This window comes from Bombus bifarius, unplaced genomic scaffold (genome assembly GCF_011952205.1).
Source record: "Bombus bifarius isolate JDL3187 unplaced genomic scaffold, Bbif_JDL3187 scf7180000009343, whole genome shotgun sequence".
Taxonomy (NCBI): Eukaryota; Metazoa; Arthropoda; class Insecta; order Hymenoptera; family Apidae; genus Bombus; species Bombus bifarius.
Window position 1 is genome coordinate 718,924 of NW_022885057.1, and position 13,930 is coordinate 732,853.

The 13,930-nt window shown below is 37.3% G+C and overlaps 1 protein-coding gene and 1 long non-coding RNA gene across 9 annotated transcripts in view; both read left to right on the plus strand.

Annotated features, from left to right (window-relative positions):
• Positions 1–13,930, plus strand: part of LOC117215078 (RNA-binding protein Musashi homolog Rbp6) — a 761,999-nt gene that overhangs the window by 673,428 nt on the left and 74,641 nt on the right. The window lies entirely within an intron of this gene.
• On the plus strand, positions 3,514–10,165 carry LOC117215079. The gene is made up of 2 exons (XR_004489017.1): positions 3,514–3,654; positions 9,818–10,165. It is a non-coding gene; the product is annotated as an uncharacterized LOC117215079 (long non-coding RNA).

Sequence of the window (13,930 nt, forward strand, 5' to 3'; positions counted from 1 at the left end):
GATGATCCTAAGAAGACATTGTTAATCGCCTAACTAAACAACCTGCTTCGGAAGCTTTAAGCATTAGACCAAATTCTCATATCGATCCCAAAATCACTTGAAACAGTTGTAATAATCCAACACGCTTGAAGGACTGTCGTTCTTCCCACGCGATCATGATCTAAACCATGGTATTATGCAAACTATATAACTAGAAAGACTGTTCCAACATTAAGAGGATTCTAGATCTAATCACCTTTCAATCTTTTTTCGTTGAAATACGACAGTGTCACAATAGTGAATGTAGTGCAAGTTAAATAGAAGTCGAAAAGATTTTAACTTATCGACACCAAAGTCGATTTATTCTATTGTGATCATGCTAGAAAATAGAACGAGAAGAGGGAGGATAAGGTGCGAACAAGAAGCATTTGATCGAGAGTCTACTAGTGAATTCGCATTCCTAACAAATCCTACTCTTGGACGTAAAGACTATACTGATCGGGTCAGACAATGCATTTGTATGAATGGTATGGTTGGACGTAGATTTTCGAGAATTCTGTCTGTATGTATCTCTCTGATGGCGAGTGTAGGGGGGCCTCCATACTATCAGCGGCGGCCGAGCTTTCGCCAATGACTTTCGAGTTTCGAACGTCGGATTAGATTAGATCCGGGTTGAGTAATTGGCGATTAATAACACGCTCGCTTGAATATAGGTATAACGTTAGACGCAGGCCATCGGTATTGTAATTAGAGGCCTCTGACGGCACCATCGTCAGGAGTACCCGAGCCTTCTGGAGCGCTATCGCATCCATCACGTGCCACCTGGCGATTAATACCGGAAAGTTCGGATGCTTATCCGAGTTACATTCGCCATCGATAAGACATTAGACCACCTGAGGCGTTGCGTGAGCTCAGAACTTTCCCCTGGGGCTGTTCATCGTTTCCTGTCTTCGTCGTTTCAAAAGCGGCCGAGAATCGAACTCTTTCAAGAATCTTGTGCTCGTTCCACAGTTACGTTTCTGAGGGAATGTAATTTAAAAATTGTGTGGCCGTTCAACTGTAGTTTCTTAAACTGAAGGAATGTTTTATTTAAATAAAACGAATAAGACTTGGTTTCATTCGTATAGTTAGAATGGTTTTGAGTAGTTGTTCTTGTAAGAGATAGATTTCCAGATTATTTTGTTTTAGAGTTCTATGCTAGGTACAACTGTTATTTCTGATTCTTTAATACCACTTCGAGAGAATTACCTTTTCCGGGAATTTGTTTATTCGCCAGAACGAATATGGCTCTTGTGTACACTGATTTACTAATAATATTAGTGAAGTGAAACAAAAAGCTTATAGACATCTGTTATCTAAACAGTTCTTAGAATTTAATAATTTTTCAATGATACGTCAAGTGGAACAATGAGTCGGCTACAATTTGTACATTTCATTTATAGAACTTATTCCATTAACTAATTTGTTATTTTTATGCAAGAGAATTTGTTAATACTGATAGCTTGTAACTTGTATCTTGTAACTGATAAAACTGTACTAATAATATCAATTAAATCATGCAAGAGATCTCAGATTGTGGTTGAGACGTATTATACAGAATCAATAGCGAAATTTCGATAGCATGTGAAGGGATAGAGAAATTAATGCTAGCTGGATTGAAATTGCCATTTGCTTTGCCATTTAATACCTCTGTAATTATTACTTGTTCGTTTACGGGCTGCCAAAATCCTATTGACACCTTTAATATAATTCATTCGGTAATAGTAAATTATACACGCTTTCCAGTATCCAATATGAGTTATGTGAAGTTATTAAACGATCAACCAGTGGGTTAAGCGAACATTTGTTAAAGGATAGGTCGGGATAGCATTCTCGTCGTTTATATGGGATTTCAAGAGAGATTTGCAGAACGTGTAGTCCTTTCAGTTCGGGACCCATTATTGCTGATATACTGAGAGACTAAGAGCACACGTTACGTACATCGAGTCGCGATATAATGTATAATAATAAAACGTTTCTGACCGTAACTGAGAATCTCGAGCTGGTTGGTTCCTTACGATGTTACACAACACGTACCGCTTAAGATAAACGCGTTTCTGCTGTTCGCTATTGTTCAAAGTGTTATGTACGTAAAGATGCCTTTTATTGCTAAACCATTTTACTCCGTGATACATGTGAAACCGTGATTTATAAACGTTTCTTTATGTTTCAACATTGGTTTCCTAAGAATGTTATTTTTAACGTGATTCAATTTAAACTACTTCAAAAGTTTTCTTATATAAGAAATAAAAGTATATTTATATATTTATGTTTTATTACATTTTTACACTATTTATATATTCTTTATTACATATTATTGTCACCTTTATGGGAACATGCCTCAAAGATTATGTTCGTTGCTTGATGTATTTTCGCGCAATTGAAGATGTCCATATAGTAAAACGATACTATCCACCATTAAATATTGGTGATAAAACTGCCTATAAAAAAATAAGAATGTGAAAATACGCGTGACACAAAATCCACTGATACTTCGGTCCCGAGATTAACATGAAAATCTATAGATTTAAATCAAAGCTATATGGCAAAAACATCGTGTGATTAATCTATTCATTCACAATTAATCTATTCATTATAAATAGCAAAATGTTTATCGATACTTATACACGCGTACGGGACTAAATTTTTCATATGAATCTCCGGACATTGACAAGATTTAGGTCAAATTTTGTTTGACCGCTGTGTTATATCAATATGCGGAATTTTATTCGACTTCTTCGGATACTTTTTAATAAATTGAAGCGTGCCATTTCTATATTACTTCAGAAAGATTGGTTGTCAAACATCATGTAATGCTACGATCATGTTAATCGACGCCGCGAAATAGTCGTTCCCCTGTTTCGTTTAGGATAACAGAGGTGGTTTAATGAATGTAACACTGTATTAACAGGTTAACATAGAACAATATATTTTACAATAATCTGATGAAGATGTTACAGAAATTTGACTCGACTTTGATCTCTAGATAAATTCGTTTGCTATGTTCGGTGTGTCACGTTTGACTCGTCAGAAGGAACTGCCCGCCCTTCGATTATTTTCGTCTTTTCTGGAAGGCGACCCCCACTACTTTCGGATCACGCCACATTCTTTTACGCGAGGTAAAATAACGGCCACGAGTCGACGTTTCTGGAGGTCGCCCTGCTTAATGAACCATGCGCTTGCCACTACAATGTTTGTTTGCCGGGCAGCCGCGACGATCCGTCTGCGATGTTGTAGGACCGCGAGCGACGGTTAGAAAATACAGCCTGTTGTACGCCTCGTGGCGTAACACAAATCCTTTTCATCGATACATACACAATACAATTCACAATTTATTGATTTTTTGTGTCACCTGGAAACTTCGCATACTATCAAATTTTGTCAGTGGAGACAAATCACGTTTAAGTTGATCTAGAAATGACATTAACCGGGAGCCTTTTCGACGATAACTTTATTGGAATTGTATAGCAGTTTCGTTATCATTATTATAGGTATTACCATTAAGAAGATGTGCAGCAGTATGGCGTATAGAATTTATGCAAATTTACTTTGTCCTGTATGCCATCTTGTGGTAACTGTTGGAACTTGTGGTCTATATGTCAATAAAGCTACATAAGCGAAATATAGTAGTCGATCGTAAGTACAATTGTGTACAGTAATATCATAATGATTTGCTTTTAGAAATTATTTATACCTTCACTAAGCATCTATTCTCTATATTTTTCAAAACCAACTAAATTTCCCAACAATCCAAATCTTTTTCATTCTTTCTCTTCAAAGATTTTTTTTTAGGAATCAAATTTTCTCACGAAGCAATATAATATTATTGAAATACGAAAAAAATAGTTAGCAACAAAAAATAATTTATGGATAGCGAATTCGTCAAAGGTAGACGGAAAAGAGGGCATGTTTCAAAAGTAAACAAAGCGTTCGTTACGTTTCCCTAACAAGCATCGAACGCGAGCGGTCGCATCACAAAGCGGAAACTTCTTCGAGTAGCTTTCAAAATTCTATGAAAACAGCGACTCTCGCCGATTGATCAGTCACATCGGATTTCATTGTAACTCACTTATCCCAGTCTCTATCAAATTCAATGCTTTCGAGGACATACAGAGAGACAAGAGAGATTCCGTTCGACTGAGTTACAATTATAATCAGCCAACGTGAATTTCTCCCAGATCCTCTGTATCTCACTCTATATCTTTCTGTCTGTTTTCCTCTATACCAGCAGCTTTTTACCACTGTCTCGCTTTTGGTTCGTGCACGAGGAATTCTGATGAGGTTAAACAATGCGGTGGCGTCACAAGTGGGTCGGGAATAATTCGGTCGACACCTTCCTCTCGATTGTCGAAGGCTAATTACGTAATTCGATGGTCTTCGACGAGCTTCCGTATCCATTCGTCGTTAAGAGATATCGCGGCAACCACGGTTCATCAAAACACAATGTGTGTAATGACGACCCACTCGTATTGACGATGCTAATTAACGAGGCTAGCGTTAATGAGTGTCACCCACATAGAAGTTGCGGTTCGTTTTTTACCAATTCGATCGAACGGCTATATTCGTTTTACATTGTATTGATAATAATAAATTGGAGTGTTTCAACCCGCGATCCGAGACCCTCTAGTATCAAGTAAGTGTTAGCAATTGAAATAACCCGCATATTTTTCCATTTGCTTCCACTCATGAAATCTGGGTGTTCGTGGAAATGGAACGGTATATTATAGGATGTAATAAGCGAAATGGGAGGAGCTTCCGAGAATTTATAAATGATACCCTAGACGCTGGTGAAGATGTAAATTGCACGATTGGCGAATGATAACGCAATTGAGATACAGAAGAGGACTAATATCCAATGTATCTTAATGTCATGAATTAGATAGCGGACTCTATTACAATCTTAGAAGAGAGTAAAATTATAATATGAATAATTGTGCGTTCTATTTCTTAATGAGTTCCAATAGAATACTAAATTTAGAAATTAAATTACGAAGCGAAGAAAGTTATATTCTAAGAATTTCACTTAGTACATTGACTGAAAAGGTATTACTTAAGGGATCATAAAATGCAAGAATGCTAATTGTTAGTTTTCGTCCACCCTATATGAAGATTGCTATATTACTTTTAAACCGAAAATAAATATAAATTAGTCTATGATTATGGGTACGATATATATATGTAATATTAAAAAAGGGGGGGGGGGCATACGCTTGGTCCATCATATATTTAAGTTCGAGTTTCTCGGGATAGTATAAGGCAGTGCCGCAGACAGATTGTCGTATAGGACCGGCGAAATGCATACAATGTAGCGACCAGCGTATAGTTCCAGAAACGTCGATTCGCCTTCGGTCCGTTTTTTTCACATACACAAGGAAGGTGCATACGCGATCATAGGCGCGAACGGTGGCGTGACCCAAGCGTAGTGAGTCGAAGGGCGGGCAGTACCATTTTGAGGAGTCGGAGAGTGCAAATCAAGAAGTGAGTGTTGCCAGCGTTGTCCGCGTGAAAGAGAGAGAGCGTTGGATCCGTTGTGACGAGAGTTACAAATTAACTATTGCGCTGTCTAGACCATAATACGTTATTGTGATTAATTAACATCTGTACAATCCATTCATCGTAAATAAATCATCATTATAATATTATATTTACGATACTACATATATATACCCATAATTGGTAATAATATATACATGTACTCATAATTGTATATATATACGTATATAAAATTTCAAGCGTAATTAAATGCACAGTAAGAGATGCACCATAAGAAAGAAGTTAGATGCAGAAATACACGACAACACGGGGTTTATTGAATGCTAGCGTAATTTATACAGAATGTATCCTTGGTATACTGGTTTATGTCCATGGGAAAGCCCATTATCCCTTTTTTCTAGCCAACTAGAAGCCCGGTAAACGTTAATTGACACCCATCGCTACGCGTTCCAGGCGGAAACCCTCGAATGGACAGGCCAACACGTTAACCATCTCTATTTTCTTTTCGAAAGACCTTGTTCTATAAAACAATCTCGTTAATCGTGTAAAATTCGGTGTTAAGGTCAAATTTTTCTTCCCAACACTAATGGCGGGCGGTCCATTCGATAGTTAATTCGGTATTCGTAACACGACCGTGTATACGTCCTGGACTTTGTTTGCTCAACTTCGAAGGTTGGCGAAAAATTTCAAGAGCGCTTTGGTACTATAGAAACGAACGTTTAACAATCGTGCTTTTCTTATCGACTGTGTTTCGTAAGAGGTTGGGAAAATTTTGGATTCGATGGAAATAAGCTGATACAAGAATTGAAATTGTAGATTCGGATTGGTAATTTAGTAGATAAACTTTGCAAATACATGGAGAAAGTAGAATGAAGTTGACTGGATTTTGTACGATACTTGTTCGTGAACTTGGTTTTATTAATTCCGAGAGCAAAACGTAATTTCGTGGAGTTAAAATTTAAATTTCAAGTTCTTCTTGCAAGAAGGTTGACCGTAATATCAAGCTGTAATATAAAATTAAGGAAGAAATATCGACGATTCCGAAACTTTCCAGATAGTTGTCTTCATTTATCATCACCCCTTTCAGCTTCTTACACTTCCGCCGCTTTTATCTACGGTTTACACAAAATAGTTTAAAATTAATTAAAAACCAAGTTGCCTCATTTATCCTCGTCCGTGTATTTAATTTCATTTTTCAAGCAGATCTTTAGAGGAACAAGTGTTCAATCTCTTGCCCTATCGAAGGATGAGATTTTCATTATTGATAGCGTAATCTCACCCCGCCACTTGTTCACTGTAATACAAACTTTGATTCATAATTTTCCAGCAACTAGGAACGTGCTTTTCGTGCAACAATAATTCATTGAATTAATATTAACGAACCTTAATCTTTTATTATTCATATCCCATAATCTCTTACAGTAACAAAACAAATGCTTCCGGGATACTATCCCCAAATTTCTGTAACCTAAAAACAAACTAAATATTTTCATTAGAAATTTCATCGTATATATATAATTACAATAGCAACAACAACGATGTTCCATACTTCCCTTTAGATATTCGTTTACCCCCGTCTTACTGTTATTATTTATAAATCATGCTGTATTTCATACATTTATATAGACATTTTACTCGTAGGTTTTCCCGAAATTTTATATAATGAAACTTCTCAATTTCCTTTCAACTCGATCATCTTCTCAGACTCATAATCCACCGATCGCTGATCAAAACTGCAATTATCCGTTGAATAAAAGTAGATTGCATCTTAGGAGGAAGACGAGGAGATACGACGAAAGACGATCGACGGGGACAGAGAATATCTGAGGGGCAAATTGATAGCGTTATCGCGTCGCTCCTATAACAAGCCGGTAATCGGCGGAGGCTCATTTATCTTCATTTCCCAAATAAAACCATGATTGGCAGGAGTCCCGCGCGACTCCCGTGTACACAACTTCGCTATAGAATAAGCGGACGCCGTAAGATTCACATGGCGGAGCATATTGGCGTGGCCCATTAACTTTTCATCGAATTCCGATCGACAGAAATTACTGGATAGGCCTAAGCGGGTTTGCCATGTCCTATTCCAGGCTCCATTGATTATTCGATTATCGAAATCGACTCGGAAATGACGATAACCCTGACCAACTGTTTCCCCCTTCGTGTCTGGCGATATTTTGAAATTTCCTGCTGATTGCTTGCCTCGTGTGATCTCTTTCGTCTATCGGAGAATGAAATCGAATCATGCGAGGGCTACAGAGATTTCTTGTACTTGGAGAATCGGCTTGTGGCTGGCTAGGTTATTAACCGATTTCCTTGGAACCAGTTAAACGTCTGTTTGTCTGCTCGTTCTTGTAGATTGATTGTAACGTTGTAACATTGTAACGTTGAAATCATGATGAATGAGGGCTATATTGCTGTGATTATAATCTTCTTTAACCCTTTGTTTTATGACTTATTTAGTAAGTATTTAAACGACCATCTTCTATTCGTTATTGCGCTGTATCAAATGTACAATAAAATATTGACCTGTATCTGATTATTTTTACTGATTGTTAACAAATCAGTTACAGATGCGACCAATATTCGTTGAATCAAAATCGTTATTTATATCACGAGTTGAAATTCATATTATACTTAATACAAGGGAATAATATTCTGATTTGTGCATCCAATATAATACAAACTATAAGAAAAACTAACAAAAATTCGCAAACGAACAACTATTACTATAAAATTTAACTAGCATTAGGTTATCACATCGTTATCGCGAGGGATCAGGAGCCAAGTATCTAATCGTGATTTTTGCGGCAAAACAAACATGGAAAAGGGTGGTACTGTCGACGACGTATCGAGTACGAAGTTACGCACCATCATCGAGAATGAATTCGCCCCGCCTCCATATCGAGCATTGGCGCTGGCTTAATTTGATTGCTTCCTCCTCCACGAGGTGTGTTCGATTGCGCGGGAAACTTCGTTCCTTTTATTTCCGTGCGCCGCTTGACACGTTTATAATGTTTCTGGATGAAGGAGTGCGCGAATGGGCAACGAGCTTCGAGGCGAAAATTTAATTTAAGTAACCGTGCACACGTTTCCCACCGGTGACGTCATCGAGTCGTTTCTCTTCCTCCTTTTTTTCCGCACCTCTGGTTACGCTGACACGAGAAACTTTTTAACATGCGGAGCATGTTCGTTCGGTCGATCGATCGCCATCTTTTGAAGCGTGTAATTCGCGTCATTAGCACCGAGTCGCTCCCTAATCATGTCAAGAGTCTCGCATACACCGATCCTCTTCTCTCGTGTCTCCCCCGTCTCTCTTCTCTTCTTTCTCTATCAGTTGTATCACTTCTTTGACCGTCCGATCTTGTTGATTCGAAAAAAGAGAAAAATTGCCGAAATTCGAGCAACAATCAAACTCATCCAGATTCCAAACTGCGACCTCGAAATCCATTTTGTCGATTCATTATTTTCTCTATTTTCTCTATTCCTTAAATAATCGATATACCCCATGGACATGTACGCCGATCTATTACTAAAGGGACAAAGAAACGTCGATTTCTTCGCCGCGAGGGTTCACGTGGAACGACACGTGCAATTAGTGTCACTCTGGATCGGCGACGGAGCTAGGAAATAAAGAAAGAAACCGTACACATTTATCGAAAGAGAAGAAAAATCGTTTCCACGATAGCGATGGAGAATCTCATTTCGTTGACCCATATATTTCGCGGATCGAGCTCGTATCAAAGACAGATCGCGACCGGAAAAAAAAGTGGAACGAGCGATTGATACACCGGAAAGTATTTTCGCTCCACTACGAACGATCGTTTTAACATCTAATCGCGATAACAGTCGCGGGCAGCGGATTTTTCTCTCTGTTAGAAAAGGGTCCAAGGAGTGTGTGTGTACGACCTCGGATCGAGCATGAGCACGAAGATAGCGCGTATCCACATAGCTGCATGTCGAGTTTAATCATAGTAAGTGCGCCACGTAGACCTTTTGGTCTTATCGGATTACAATCTATCTCTCCAGAAAACTGCGAAACCGTCGGATTGGTATAAATGCCTCTATCTACGGAAATTCGGTTTGACTTTCTCTCCGTTGCTCTGTCTCTTGTGGTATCTCTTCGATATTAACCGGAATTAGGTAAATGCTGGCCGAAGAAGACCGTTCCTTCTAATCCGTTTATTCTATCTACCCGGCTTAAAGTTCGCGCGGCGAATGAAATTATTTGCTTTAACGTGCCGCATCACCAAGCCTCTATCTTTACTCGTTCACTAACCGAAACGTTTGCTTTTCTCTGTTTCAGGTAAATATTTGACCAATGGTGTAATTGTTCCAGCCGGTATTGTAAGTCAATTATCAAATAGATCTTCTTTGATACATGTACGAGTTTTGTAGATGATTTTGATACTAGAATGTGATTTGATGGATATTGGATCTAGATATGTTCTATTCAGATTATTTGACTGCTTTCTTTAGCGTTATTTTTCATTATGAAAGTACAATAGAGCAACTGAAATTGAATTGAAGTTTAACTCGTTCCAAATGTAATCCTTTGTACACCTCTGATGTCATTTTGGTGACTGATAATGTACAAAATTGTTATTTGATTCTCTTTTCATCGATAATAAATCTTTCCCTTTCCGAAACATAATTTTTTGTTACAAAACTTTATGGCAAAAATGTGTCACATTTATTGAAAGATTGTATTTAGGAATTCAAGAAATCGGAGTGCAAGGGTTAATGTAATATAAGAATTAAACATTTCCCTGAAAAATTTGTACGTTTTCACAGAAGAAAATAATGTCAGAGTAATTTAGAATGCAATTCCTCTTGCTCATTCGTCGTAACTTGGCCCGATGCCTCTCCGAATCTCCTACATATTTAATTTTAAGTTGACCTATAAAACTTTCAGTGAACTTTTCGGGAAGATATTTGCGACTGATCTCCAAGAACCTATTTTACATAGGTTAGAGACAAAATTGTAGGGCAGCCAATCGAAGCATAACTCCTTATATAAAGGCGAATTGAAATAAAGTTAAATCGAATATTAGCTATAGTTCCTTATTAAGAAAAGAAAGCTGACTCTATCACGGTATCCGAGCTGCAAAATATTTAGCTAGAATTATGTTTTTTAGGAATTTTTAAGATTAGCGAAACCGAGAATGAGAATCGTTTTCATTCATTTTCAATTAGCGATCTAGAATACGCTTGAGAAGACATCTAGATAAAAAGTTTGCAGTCTGGATACTATACTTTATCCAAAAAATTATTTCTAGTTCTATTTTTCATCTTCGTTTCAAATACAGAACTAACTAATATTTTAACTAGTAATATTGTAACATTATCATTTTTTTTACTTTTCAATTTATGGAATTGCTCAAGCTTCCGAATGGTGCATCTAATAGAATACTTATTTCTTAATTACCTATTTCTCACTTGGTATTATTGGGTTATAGAAAGTAATTACTCTTGAATTTGATTATATATATTTAGTTTAAAAATATAGTAAAATATAATATAAAACGTAATTCTAAAAAGCACCTTCGAGTAGTAAAACATTCTGATCCCAAAAGATCAATACAATACAAAACATAAACGAAGATAATCCGAAACGCAAGTAAATCCAGGCGACTCTTTAACCCCTCGACTGACTGGAAAATTTCGAGCTACCCGCGGCAAAAGCCAGTCGAACACTCGATAACAGTGACGGCAAGAAATTGTTACCGTCTCCATTGTACTGGCTGCCACAAAAGGGATAAACTGCATCGACAAAAACTGATACATCCCTGTCCTCTGATAAAGGCAGCTTCCTTCTCTACGGCCTTAGATAAGACGGTCCACTACGTTCAGAAAGGGAACACGAGCCAAAGAGACGAAGGACGGTCTTTACAATGTCGTAGTCGTGTAAGCGGCTCATGAGGAGAACGGACTTTTTCCCAGGCTGAAAGTGGCTGGTCGCCAGCGGCAAGCTTAGTCTAAGCGTACAGCGGAAATTTTGGATTACGCTCCCCTGACAACAGCATTTTTTCCCCTTGCGCCCAACGGCAAATCTTCCTCTTGGAATCTTCCCTTTGCGCGTGTTCACGCGCCGCGTGTACGTTTCAAATGTGACGATAGCGCGCCACCAGGGACATTTGTAAGGGTGCACTCCAATTTAGAAAAAAAATTCGAGATGTAGGATACAAATTTCCATTGATTTATCGTTGATTGTTGGTCGGAAATTTCGCTTTCTCTTTCCTTATTTTTTGCTTTTTTTGTTTTGTTTGTTTGATCTTGTCTCTGTTTATTGGACGGAAATTGGAAAAATAGTATTACGTAGACGTGTAGATATTTCTGTGGTGGTTTTTGTTTGTTCAATGCGTTACTCCTGATTCGCCGTGTTCTCACGCCCTTCCGTTTGATGGAATAGAGATAGTGGTTGATTCACGATAAGCTATTTTTGTTTATGTCGGCTCTTCTGTCGACTTCTCTTGTTCTCTAGCGAAACTTCCGGTAGCCAAGCGGAAATAGCATTCACGCCGAGCCCCCAAGAAAACCTGTTTTTATAATAAATGCTCGAATTTCCTGACGCGTGGCGACGAATTCCTGGGTCGAGACAAAGGGCGAAAATTTTCTTGAAGTAAATGTCAATAAAAGGGGAAGACAAGGGTTCTAAAGATAGAAAGGTTAAAAAAAATGCAGGCAACCAGTTGTTATATTGTTCATATTTATATGAAATATTATTAAATATTTTAAAATAAAGTTTCCAGGCTTAAATATGTTTCATTATATTAAATTATTTCATTTAACATTATATTTCATTATATTTACAATATTCAATATTATTTCATTACAACGTATATTGTTCTCATAAATGTATATTGGTTCTCTATAACACGATCTAACTCTGAAATTATTTTTGAAATTTTATCGCTTTACTGTCATATATTATTAACATTCCATTGTGATAATTCCATAGTCCATTCACGGAAATCATTAATTGGATTCCAATCATAAAGGTTTCATATTATTTTTTATAACGATATCACTGCTTTCTCGTTATCGATCGCAAAAGAAAATGTATCGAAGGAATTCGAAATTCGAGGGCGAGCAAATAAAAAAGGGCCAAGATATGAGAGAAAGAAGACGAAAAGAATCGTAATGAATCTTTATCACGAATTCGCTTATCGAAAGGGACGCCTTCATTGAGCTCTAGGGTACTGTTTATTCCATCGTAGAATGTGCAGTCGTCATACTCTATACAATAAAGCGAGGGTTGGCATAACAGCTGACTACTCACATTATCCCCCGACTGTAATTCGCATACAAACCATAACTGAGAGCGGTACATTCGCTCTCCCCTACACGGCAAACATATTAAATGACGTTGGATTGGCCCGTGATACTGGCTTCAACTACCAATATTCTGTACAGCGATACAGACGTCATTTGGTTTGACGGACTCCCGAGACTCTAAATAGGTGAATCTGTATCACCTTATTGTGATGTTCTTGCTAAATATCTCTGGCTGATGCCCGTTGTTTCGTGACGTTGAGAATTTATTTAATGCGAGATTCCCGCAAGTAACAGCGTTCAACTTCTATTCCTCGCTATTTTTCGTTGAAAAATTTTATTGACGATTTTAGCAACTCTAGGAATAGAAATTTAAAAATTTAGGAATGTGGGAATTTAGGAACCTAGGAATCTAGGAGTATAAAAATATAGGGAGTTTAAAATATTTTCAGTATTTTAGTAATTTTAGAAGTTGTAAAGTGAATTGTTATGGATAATAAATGAGCAGTATTTCCGGCTATTTCTGCAGACAACATGTTTATTCTTATAATATTAGAACACGAGCGATTGCTGACGCAAATCGCATAAAGTGGCACGAATATAGAAGCGTTATTGTGGCGGATAATTTAAGGAAGAGCTGGCTGGTGTGTTTGGTCTTTCATTCTGATTTCCATATTGTTGCATTAATTAAAATTCATTAATTTTCATTCGCATCGCTGCTGTGGACTTCATCTTGGAATAGCCGGATATAAATTATCCGACGCCAGTGCCAGCTGTTGAATGATTCGCTTAATGCTCCGTGAACGCTTACGCGGTCTGTTATGAGGAAAAAGGTTGCTAAACTCTGCCAGTGTTTCATCGCTCCAAAATACCTTTTCTAAATTGCAAATGAGTATTCTTCGTCGAAATATTATAAAGAAACGACGTATAATATAATACAATCAATTATTCACATACTAAAATGGTGCTATCCAAATTAATAACTACAACTTGAAAGATACAAAATTTAGTAAAATGTTTTATTATTAATGTGAATAATGTTTATAAGCATAGAAATATGTCTCATGAAATGAGAAATGATGACATAAGGTATTAGAGTTGTTTTTAATCAAAGTATTACGGTTTGACTTATGCGGGGGATATT